This window comes from Urocitellus parryii, chromosome 14, assembly GCF_045843805.1.
Source record: "Urocitellus parryii isolate mUroPar1 chromosome 14, mUroPar1.hap1, whole genome shotgun sequence".
Lineage (NCBI taxonomy): Eukaryota > Metazoa > Chordata > Mammalia > Rodentia > Sciuridae > Urocitellus > Urocitellus parryii.
In genome coordinates this window covers 619,789-630,451 of record NC_135544.1, presented here as the reverse complement: position 1 = coordinate 630,451, position 10,663 = coordinate 619,789, and positions in this window count along the sequence as shown.

Below are 10,663 nucleotides of genomic sequence, written 5' to 3'. Positions count from 1 at the left end.
ATCTTTTTCTCATTTGAAAAGTAACCTGTTCAAGGTTTTGATTTTGCCTATGAATTGAGAGCTCTGATGTAAAGCTTCTTATGGATGAAATAATGTTTGATTTTAACCAAACATTCATCAAAGTAAGGAAAGGTTTTAGACCTTTAAACCACTATGGCGTGGCAGAATAGTTTTCATTTTAGCTATATTTGATTATTTAGATAGGGGTAGTGATTAAAATAAATAAATACTACAGGTTAGTGAGTATAAATGACAAGTTGACAGTTTTATGTTTTTATAAATGTTTTGCCTTTATAAACATTGGGGTTGAAAGAATTTAATATTAGTGCCTGTCTGTTTTGAGGGAAGTCTAGTCTCAACTTAAAAGTTGACCCCTCCCCTTTTTTGGTTTCGGTAAACCTTAAGGGTATTTGTTAGTGGTAATGTGATATGTCACAATATTCCAGACTTGAAAGGACATTGATGACTTTACTTGATTTAAACCATCTCTATAGAGAAAAATAGTCTGTCTCCTCATTTGCTTTTTCAGTGCAGTAGCACATTCCATATTTTAGAACAAGTAGGGTGGCCTTGCTTTAAATAAAAATAGCATTTAATGTATAATTGTGTGAAGGGTTTATGGATAAAGTTACTTCTGGCACATTGTGGCAGTACATTCTTCTTTAATATTAAATAGCTTGTTATTTAAATATTAGACAAAATGGCTGGCTTTAAAATGTATAATTAATTAATAAACTATCTTTATGTGCAAAAAGAAAAAGAAAAAAGATTTTAGATGGTCGTTTGAGTAAATTGGAAAAAAAGAGGATTGTATGCTTTTCCAATTGAAAAAAAAAGAGGATTGTATGCTTTCCAACAATAAGCTTTGTTTTCTAGTGTTTGCTAATATAATAGGTAAAATGGTATTTTTTGTTTAATTTGCATTCTTTGAATACTGGTGAACCTTACCTTCTCTTTTTTTACTTGTCAGCTGTGTGGATTTCAACTACAGTTGCCAAATTTATGAAATAAAAATTGAGGATTCACTGATAAATTTGAATTTTATGTAAACCACAATTAATATTTTTGTATTATGCAATAATTGGGATATATTTATTTCTGAACAACAGTAATTGTCTATTTGAAATTCAAATTTAATGCAGCATCCTGAATTTCTCATAACACTCATTTTTTACATATATTTTTTTTTAGTTTTCCATGGACTTTTATTTTGTTTATTTATATGTGTGGCTGAAAATCAAAACAAGTGTCTCAAACATGCTAGGCAAGTCTTTATCACTGAGCTACAAGCCCAGCCCATGGTAATGCACATTTTACTTTATGTTGTTTATCAAATTTTCAATTTTATTTTCTGTTTTTTATTGTGTTTGTAAGAGTACTTTGCATATATTGAATATTAGTTCCTTGTCTTTTTTAAATGTTGGAAACATATTCTTCTGGTGTTTTGACTATTTTTTTTAAATTCATAATGTTCTTTGTTGAAAAACAAGTCTGTAATTTCAGCAGAGGTAATTTTCTCAAAATTTCACTGTATTGCTTATGCTTTTATTTTCTTTAAGTAATTGTCATCATCTAGATTCGCAAATATATTATTCTACAGCACTGGTGGTTCCAGACTCAACACATCTAGACCTATGATGGTATGTTGAAGGATTTTACATCTTGAAAGCAATAAACATTCAGTAGAATATAATTTCATATTTTAAATTTAGTCTTTTTATACCACTCATATTTTTGGGGGGGAGAGAATAAATTAGACCCAATGGTTATCTACCACTGAGCTACATTCCCAGCTTTTTTTATTTTGAGACAGGTTCTTGCTAAATTACCCAGACTGGTCTGGAACTTGCATTTATCCTGTCTCAGCTTCCTGGGGACCTGAGATTACAGGTATGTTCCATCATCCATCCTGCAGGATATGCTTTTTTGATGCAGAGAAACAGCAGGGAGCTGAAGATCCCAGTAAGACACTAGATCATGAAGATGATTACTGGTATTGTGCTTTGCTGCTAAGCTGTGTGTTTGGTAGGCCAGGTGTATTAAACACATTCTTGAATTATATTTTAGATTTATGATGGTTTTGAGATGTAACCATTGTAAATTGTGGAGCTTCTTTATTAGAGATGAGGTGAGAGAGTTAATGGGGGAAACAGAAGTGGGAAGACTTATAAGCCATGGTGAGGACTTTGTTATTTTTTTATGCTAAGAGAATATGAGGGTTTTTAACAGAGGTGTGATAGTCTGGAAAATGCTTTTATAAAGAAGTTTTCTGATGCCTATTGAGGAAGAATTGTATGAGGGTATGGCAGAGACAGCTAATTCTTCTACATTATCTATTTTTTTCTCCTTTAGTTCTAGAATTAGAAGACCTGTGCTTTAGCTAGCAGCATGGCTACCACTTAGACACTATAGATTTCATCATTTTCTGATGTTAATTATGGCTGGGTGTTTAGATTTTAGCCAGTTATATGTGAACAGCAATGAAATATGCAGCTTCTAAATTGTCTTTTTAAAGGTGCTTGTCCTGTATTTGGTGTGCCCATCTTCTTTTCCCTGCCACTGACTGGAATGGCAAATACTGGCTAGAACTCATATAGAAGCTCTGTCCTAAGGATGTCAGCCCTGAAAGACCTTGTGGAAGAAACTAATACTGCTTTCTCTCCCCTCAGCCACATATGTGGCTACATGTTGTTTCATGAAAAATAATACATTTTTTTTCTTGTTTGAGTCATTGTATTTTGGAATTGCTTCATTAAAATATTCAACCCATACCCTGTAAAATTTCAAAATTTAGTACCTGAATTACAGTATTCTATAATAATAAATACATGAAATTAGCTACATCATTGGCTGACATAATTAAAAAACATTATATTGAGTTTGGTAGAGTGATTGCCTAGCATTCATGCAGAACTGAGTTTGATCCTCAACACCACGTAAAAATAAAATAAAGATATTTTGTCCACCTATGACTAAAAAATAAATATTAAAAAAATGTAAGTTAAAGAACCAGTGACTGAATTATACAGTGGTATTTTTCTTGGTTTAACTTAGAAGGTAGCCCAGCCAAGAATTAAATTAAGGGTTTGATTTTACACCTAAACAAGTCACTTAAATTAAGTAAAAACTACAGTTTCAAATATGAAGTCCTAATTCCTTATAGAATAGAGCCTTACTTTTTACTCATGATATGTTAGCTGAGGCTGTGTTCTATATCCTCTGTGACACCCAAGATTTAAGCTAAAGAAAAAATTTCCATCTTTTGAGGGGAGTATGGGCATTTCCATTTTTATAACAAAGGAAAAGGAGAAGTGGCAGACCCTGCTTCTTGGAAGTGAAATTACTTTTCTTTATATTTTATTGGCAAAAGCAACCCAAGTCAGTAACTGAGCCTGAAATCAGGTAAAAAGGAACATCTCAAGTTGATGATGTCATTGGGGTGAAAAAACCTCCTGGTATGAATGAGACAATGTCACAGTAGCTAGCTGTAAATCAAGAGAAAGAGGATTGGATCTACCACTGGTGTCAGAAAATAAAGAACAGAGTTGACACGTTTAATAACCATAACAAACAAAATAGTTACTTGTGGTTACTTTCTTGTGGCACTGAAAGAAAAACAAAGAAATCTATTGAGATTTGAGAGGAGTATATTGTAAAAAATCAAAAGAGTTTGACTTGCAAAAGCCTGTGGTATGTTGATGTTGCTTGACACGTGAGTAACTCATAGCTCCCAAATTTACACCATCAGGATGTAGGCAAATAGATGTTGAAGCACAGTGCTTCTGTGTCCACTTCATATATGGGCAGAAAGAATAATGGAAAAGAAAGAATCTTCCAGAGGCCAAGACAGGGCTCCCCAAGAAAAATTGACAAGTAATTTACTTTCAGGGAATGGAAACTTAATTTAAACAAAAAAACTTATTTTCTCCTGCATCATGAATTCTTTGCAATTCTTTTGCAATGGTATTTCATTATTGATAAAATAGGTATTTGTTTTTGGTATTCTATTCAGAATGTAACATTTAATTGTATTTGTATTTGACCATTGCATATTGGATGTGATGGTGGTAGTACATAGCAAAGATTAGTTCTCTGTTAGTTATAGGTCACTGGATAGGGAAGGAGCCACATTGATACCTGTTGAAGAGGGTTGTCATCACCCAGAGATCCTAGACTTTGAACAGATTCCAGTAATTGAGTGGAACTTCCAATTAACTCATGAGAAAGGAGATGACTGTTGCATAGTGGGAAGAAGATCACACTCCCACTTCTGATATTAGCTGGGCATGTAGCCTCTATATAGAAATAACATATTTTTCAGGTTTCTTATTGCTAGATAAAGTCACTAAGCTATATGTTTTGGCAGTGTGGTGAGAGTGGAGGTGATGTGTGCTACTTTTAGGGCATATTTGTATGAAAAAAACTGCTTTTTCTGTCATACGCTTTTATACATCCCCTTTCCTACACATGAAGTGTTGGTGAGCTAGGGACAGAGCAGTGCTCCAGGGAGAGCTGTGATGAGTCAGGTGGAACACTGTCTCTGGACAAACTTGTAGAGCAGAGCTACCTACCTCTTGTGTACACCTTGCCTGCCCCTAAACTCTCATGAAAGTGATACTAACTCTTTTTATTTCTAATTTTTTTTACCCATTGTGTTGTTGGTCTTGGTTTACAATATTTTAGCCTATATTTGAATTAATACAGATGGCAATGCTTTAAGCAATAAACAAGCAGAGCAAGTTAAATTTCAAATTATTCTCGTGGTTTTATTTTCATTGAAAGTTTTTCATTCTTATGTTTTTTTTTGGGGGGGGGGTGATTTCAGTGACTGAACTCAGGAGCACTTGACCACTGAGCCACATCCCCAGCCCTGTTTTTGTATTTTTTTAGAGACTGGGTGTCACTGAATTGTTTAGTGCCTCCTTGATGATGAGGCTGGCATTGAACTCTCAATCCTCCTACATCAGCTTCCCAAGATTTAGGGATTACAAGTTTGCACCACCACACCCAGTAGTGTATCAAGCATGATTCAAGATTGATATCTAAAATATCTGAAGAGTTCCATCAAAACATAAATTGGGAAAGTATTTTAGTAGTTAACAAGTAGTATAGTAAATATGGGAATATTCACCATAACTGAGAAATGCACTTTAAATCAATCTTGAGTTACCATTTCCATTCTCTCAAATTACTTAAAGTAGTTCCATGTTCTTGAGAGGTTTAAAAGAAAGGAGCCCATTTACGCTTTTTTTTTAATATGCTTTATCTATTCCTATTTACTGCTTTTCTCTGGATATTCTGTGTGATTTTAGACTCTTGTACCTTATCCTCATGGGTGGTTCCCTCCTATATCTTTGTCCCCTTTCAGATTTTTTTACCCTTTTAGAGCTGCAATCAGAACCTGGGGCATCCCTCCTGACTCAGTGCTTGTGAGCATCCTCCAACTGCTGCTATGGGTACATGAGTGGTCATTGTCACTCGCAGGTGGGTCTTAAGGTTTGGGATAGTCAAATCCTCCCTCAGGGCCTGGTACCTATTAATTGTTAGATGAGTATTCGCCAAAATCATTGAAATTTTTTGACTGTTTTAATGAACTACAGTTTGTTGGATTAAAATAACATGAACATTAGAAGTATGAGTTTGGCAAAATTTTGTAATAAGTACAAAATGATATTTTCAGTGTGATTTTTAATGGCACTTGAAAAGTAAAATATAAAAACAAACTACTTTAGATTTTTATACTGTTGATAAACTTTTAAAATTTATGATAGTCTTCCTGATAAAATATGTAACTTAAAAAATCAACTGGCAAACTTGATCTCTATCTTCTCAATCACAGACTTACCTCTGGGACTCCTGTCCAGTTATCTGTTTTAACATGAAGCATTATGGTCCTCCACATTTTGTGGACTTTTAAGGATAGTTGCATTTATGTGAGTGGAATTGAGTCCTTGAGCATATTTGAATTTACACTGTTTCTTCATGCATGTAGCTTGAGATATTTTATTTTCTAAATAAATTTATCTTATGGGTGTATGGTAGTTGGTTTTTATGTTACAAATGTGTTTCTATTATCAGAAATAAATTCCATAGATTCTAATTATTTTAAGCATAAATAGCAGTAGATTCCTTTAACATATTTTGAGTATTGACCATGTGCTTGAGACCAACATAGAGAATTTCTTTAGACAAGCCCTTGTCTGTTAGTGAAGACAGACACATCAGAAGCACTTCATAAACTACCATGAGTGTCATGAGGATTTTTTTCTTTTCTTTCTTTCTTCTTTTATTAACCAAAGGAGGCTAATGAAATGCAAGATTCTTCTCTAGTGAGATGACTCTTCAGCAAGAGTTCAGAAAATGGATGACATTTTTGCAAAGAGGAAGGAAAAATATGAACAGAAAGGCAGAGGTACAGAAGTAAAACATATGTTGAGAAGCTACTTAAAGATGTTAGGGATATGACATGATCAGGTTTGTGCTTTTGAAAGAAAATTGAGGTCAATGTGGAGAATGATTATAACAAAACTTCATGATAAAAGTGATTCTAAAACTCTTTTTTGTTGAATATTTTCTATGTAAACAGTTAAGTAAACATCTTCAGATTTTAGAATGTAACATAGGTAAAACAAACTATATTATACAGAGTTCTAGCCAGTGAACATTTTGACCTCTATGTAGCTGTACATCAGAGTGTTTTTTTCTGAAATACTGAGTAAGAACCAGTGGACTAAGGGATGAGATCAGCTAAGAGGCCATTGCAGCATTTCTGTATATTTGACTGTATAGACTTGGTGTTAGAGTTGATGTATAGGGGTAGGGATAAAGGCAATTACAGACAAGTATTTCTCAAATTTTTATGTGCATATGTATTTCCTGGGAATTTAAAAGTAGGTTCTGATGTAGATGCTGCAGGTTTGGGGCAGGGCCTGAGATGTAGCATTTCTATCAGTTCACAGTGATGCCAACATTCTTTGTCCATGGACCATGTTTAAGTAGCCAGAGTGAAATAACTTGGCTGTGAAGCTCCAAAGACAATATGATAATGTTATAATTTAAAATGGAGAACAGAAAGGAAAAGGAAAGATAAAATTCAAAGAATTTGAGTCTTTGTGGGATATTGAGGTAAAAAAAATTATTTATAACTGGAAATTGGGATATTATGGATAAGGGGAGAAATGTGGCTGAGAGACACAAAATTGGGAATCAGCATTTCATAGCTGGTAGTTAAGGCTGTGAGAATCAATGTTGTTACCTGCAAGAAAAAGATAAAAATAATATTTAAAAATTTACTGATTTTAGAATTTAACTGATTCATATAATTTTTAATTTTTTGTTTGTTTTTAGTTGTAGACAGAGAAAATACCTTTATTTTATTTATTTATATTCTGTGGTTCTGAGGATAGAACCCAGTGCCTCACACATGCTAGGCCAGTGCTATACCACTGAGTTACAATACCAGCCCGTTTACTGGAATTTTAATGCTTCATCCAAGTGACTATAAAGTGGCAATGGGGAAGAAATTAGAGAGTTTCCTTTCTCTAATTTTCCTTTCTCAAGAATGGGAAAGTCATCTTGGGCAAACAGCCTTCTTCCATAATAATGACCATAGATGATGTCCAGTAATTCATAGTTAAAGAATACCTTGAAGTGTCTTTTCCTATGAAAATCCATTCATATAAATATACATATTAAGCATATTCAGTATGCCACACTTTCTAAGCTGTGGCATGAAATCATACCAAATAAAATGAATCCCAGATACAGTGGTGTTTGTGGGGAGATGGATAAAATTAATGATAATACAGTGTGGTAAATTCTGTGATAGGGAAGGATAGAGTTATATGTGAGCACCTGCATCAATGGCACATAACTAAGTGGGAGACATAGGATGTCCTTCCTGAGGAAGTTGCAGTTAAATTGAGATCAAAAGGCTGAGTGGAGGTGACCTACAAAAAGAGGGGAAGATGGGCATGCAAGCCATGTCTTAGAGGGGAGAAGAGGCTGCAGGTTGGTGGAGTTCAGTTTATCTGACACATGGATATTTGGGGTGAGATTGATGGGAGGTGATCTTGGAGAAGTAAACAGAGCCCATGCTAGGCAGCAACCCATGGATCTTTGGATGAGGGCAGAAAATGATGTAGAAGGAAATAGTGTTATTGTACCTTGGTGTAGTTCAAGTTGTAGTCTTATGCTTATGGTTTTACAAGGCTTTTATTGGATGACCTAATAATGGAATGTTTACATTATTTCTATAGGAAAAAATATTCTGCGCTTTAAAAGCTGTACTATAATTTACCTTTAAAAAATTGTTTTTAAGCCATTTGGGAACTGCTTGGATAAATGCATATCTCTAGTACTTTTTGCTGTTAATGCTAAAAATGTGCTTTTACTGGAATTTTTCAATGAAGCTACAGTATTGATTTTGTCACTCTCTGATATTAGTCAAATATATCATTCTAGATATGCAGTTGAATTTTATTTTCTTGATGAGATTTAAGAAAATATATAAAAATAAATATTCATAAATTCTTTGGTTTTCAAGATGTTCTTAAAAGTTAAGAATTTCCTCTGTAAACTATTTTATTGGATATGTTATATACAAAAAAGTTATGAAAAATGAAGTTGAAATTATAATTGTAATTAATAGAAAGTAAAAGATTAGCATGGTTTCACTACCGAAGTCAAGTGGAATGCAGAAATTTAACAATAAATGGATAAAATGCCTATCTTTTAAAAATACATAACTACAGGTCATCATCATCGTCATCACCAGAAGCTATTGCTAGCACTAGAAATACTTGAATATTTAAAGCAAGAAGAAGCTGTTAAGGGAAGTGCCTTTGTAAACTAAGTTTATGAGCTTTATTTAGTTTAATGAAAATATAGGCTGTATCTGAATCTCTGAAGTTCCCAAGAATGCCACATGCAAAGTTAATTTCACCCACATCCACCTGAGAAATAGCATTTTTTTTCTGTATTATTTTCTTGCTTTCAGCTGGCAAGAAAAAAAAAGAGACTCAACTGAAAATTACTTAAGTAATAAGTACATTTTATTATATTATATCACTAGAAGATGTGGTTTTATAGTTGCTTTATGCAGCAACTAACTATGGTCCTCAGACACTGGTTCTTTCTGTCTTTCCATTGTACAATCATGGATGAGTTGCCTTTTGTCATCAGACTTCTCCCTTTCTTGTGGACACCTGGCAGCTTGAGCTATAAGAATTTCACCTACATATCAAAGTCATCAAGATTGTAAGAAAAGAGGGTATCACTTTTATGACTTTTTTAGAGTGAAAAAAAGTTTCTTAAAAGTCTTCTAGAAGACTTGACCTCTCTAGCCAATATTGCATCTCATATGCATCAATGGTATCTCAGAAGCCTACAGGTCCTGTTTAGCTGAGGCTAATAAAAATTCACAGCACTCCAATTCTGCCAGTGTGAACATAAGTAGAATTCTGTTATTCTAACTACTCCAAACACAAAGTTATTTTTACCTGGGCTCTTAATTTCTTTCAGTCTCTTGGAAGATCCTGCTCTGTTTATCATTTCTTCTCACTTGTATTTTCAGTTTCTTTCTCCTCACTCCTTTTAGTTCAAGTTTATTGGAAGAATAATCTACAGATGCCATCTTCATTTTTCCCTCCCATTTTTACTTCTTAAATTTCCTGCAGTTTGGATTCTGTTCTTCTCATAAAAGCCTCTTTTCTGTCATTTTAATGACCATTGGTTTGCATTATTTTTTGCCACTCACTTTAAGTTTTTCTTTTTTATTGGTTGTTCAAAACATTACAAAGCTCTTGACATATCATATTTCATACTTTAGATTCAAGTGGGTTATGAACTCCCATTTTTACCCCAAATACAGGTTGGAGAATCACTTCGGTTACACATCCACATTTTTACATAGTGCCATATTAGTAACTGTTGTATTCTGCTACCTTTCCTATCCTCTACTATCCCCCCTCCCCTCCCCTCCCATCTTCTCTCTCTACCCCATCTGCTGTAATTTAATTCTCTCCCTTGTTTTTTTTCCCTTTCCTCTCACAGCCTCTTGTAAGTAATTTTGTATAACAATGAGGCTCTCCTTCCATTTCCATGCAATTTCCCTTTTCTCTCCCTTTCCCTCCCACCTCATGTCTCTGTTTAATGTTAATCTTTTCCTCTTGCTCTTCCTCCCTGCTCTGTTCTTAGTTGCTCTCATTATATCAAAGAAGACATTTGGCATTTGTTTTTTTAGGGATTGGCTATCTTCACTTAGCATAATCTGCTCTAATGCCATCCATTTCCCTGCAAATTCCATGATTTTATCATTTTTAGTGCTGCGTAATACTCCATTGTGTATAGATGCCACAATTTTTTTATCCATTCATCTATTGAAGGGCATCTGGGTTGGTTCCACAGTCTAGCTATTGTGACTTGTGCTGCTATGAACATCCATGTGGCAGTATCCCTCTAGTATGCTCTTTTAAGGTCTTCAGGGAATAGTCCAAGAAGGGCAATAGCTGGGTCAAATGGTGGTTCCATTCACAGCTTTCCCAGGAATCTCCATACTGCTTTCCAATTTGGCCACACCAATTTGCAGTCCCACCAGCAATGTACAAGAGTACACTTTTCCCCACATCCTCTCCAGCACTTGTTGTTGTTTGACTTCATAATG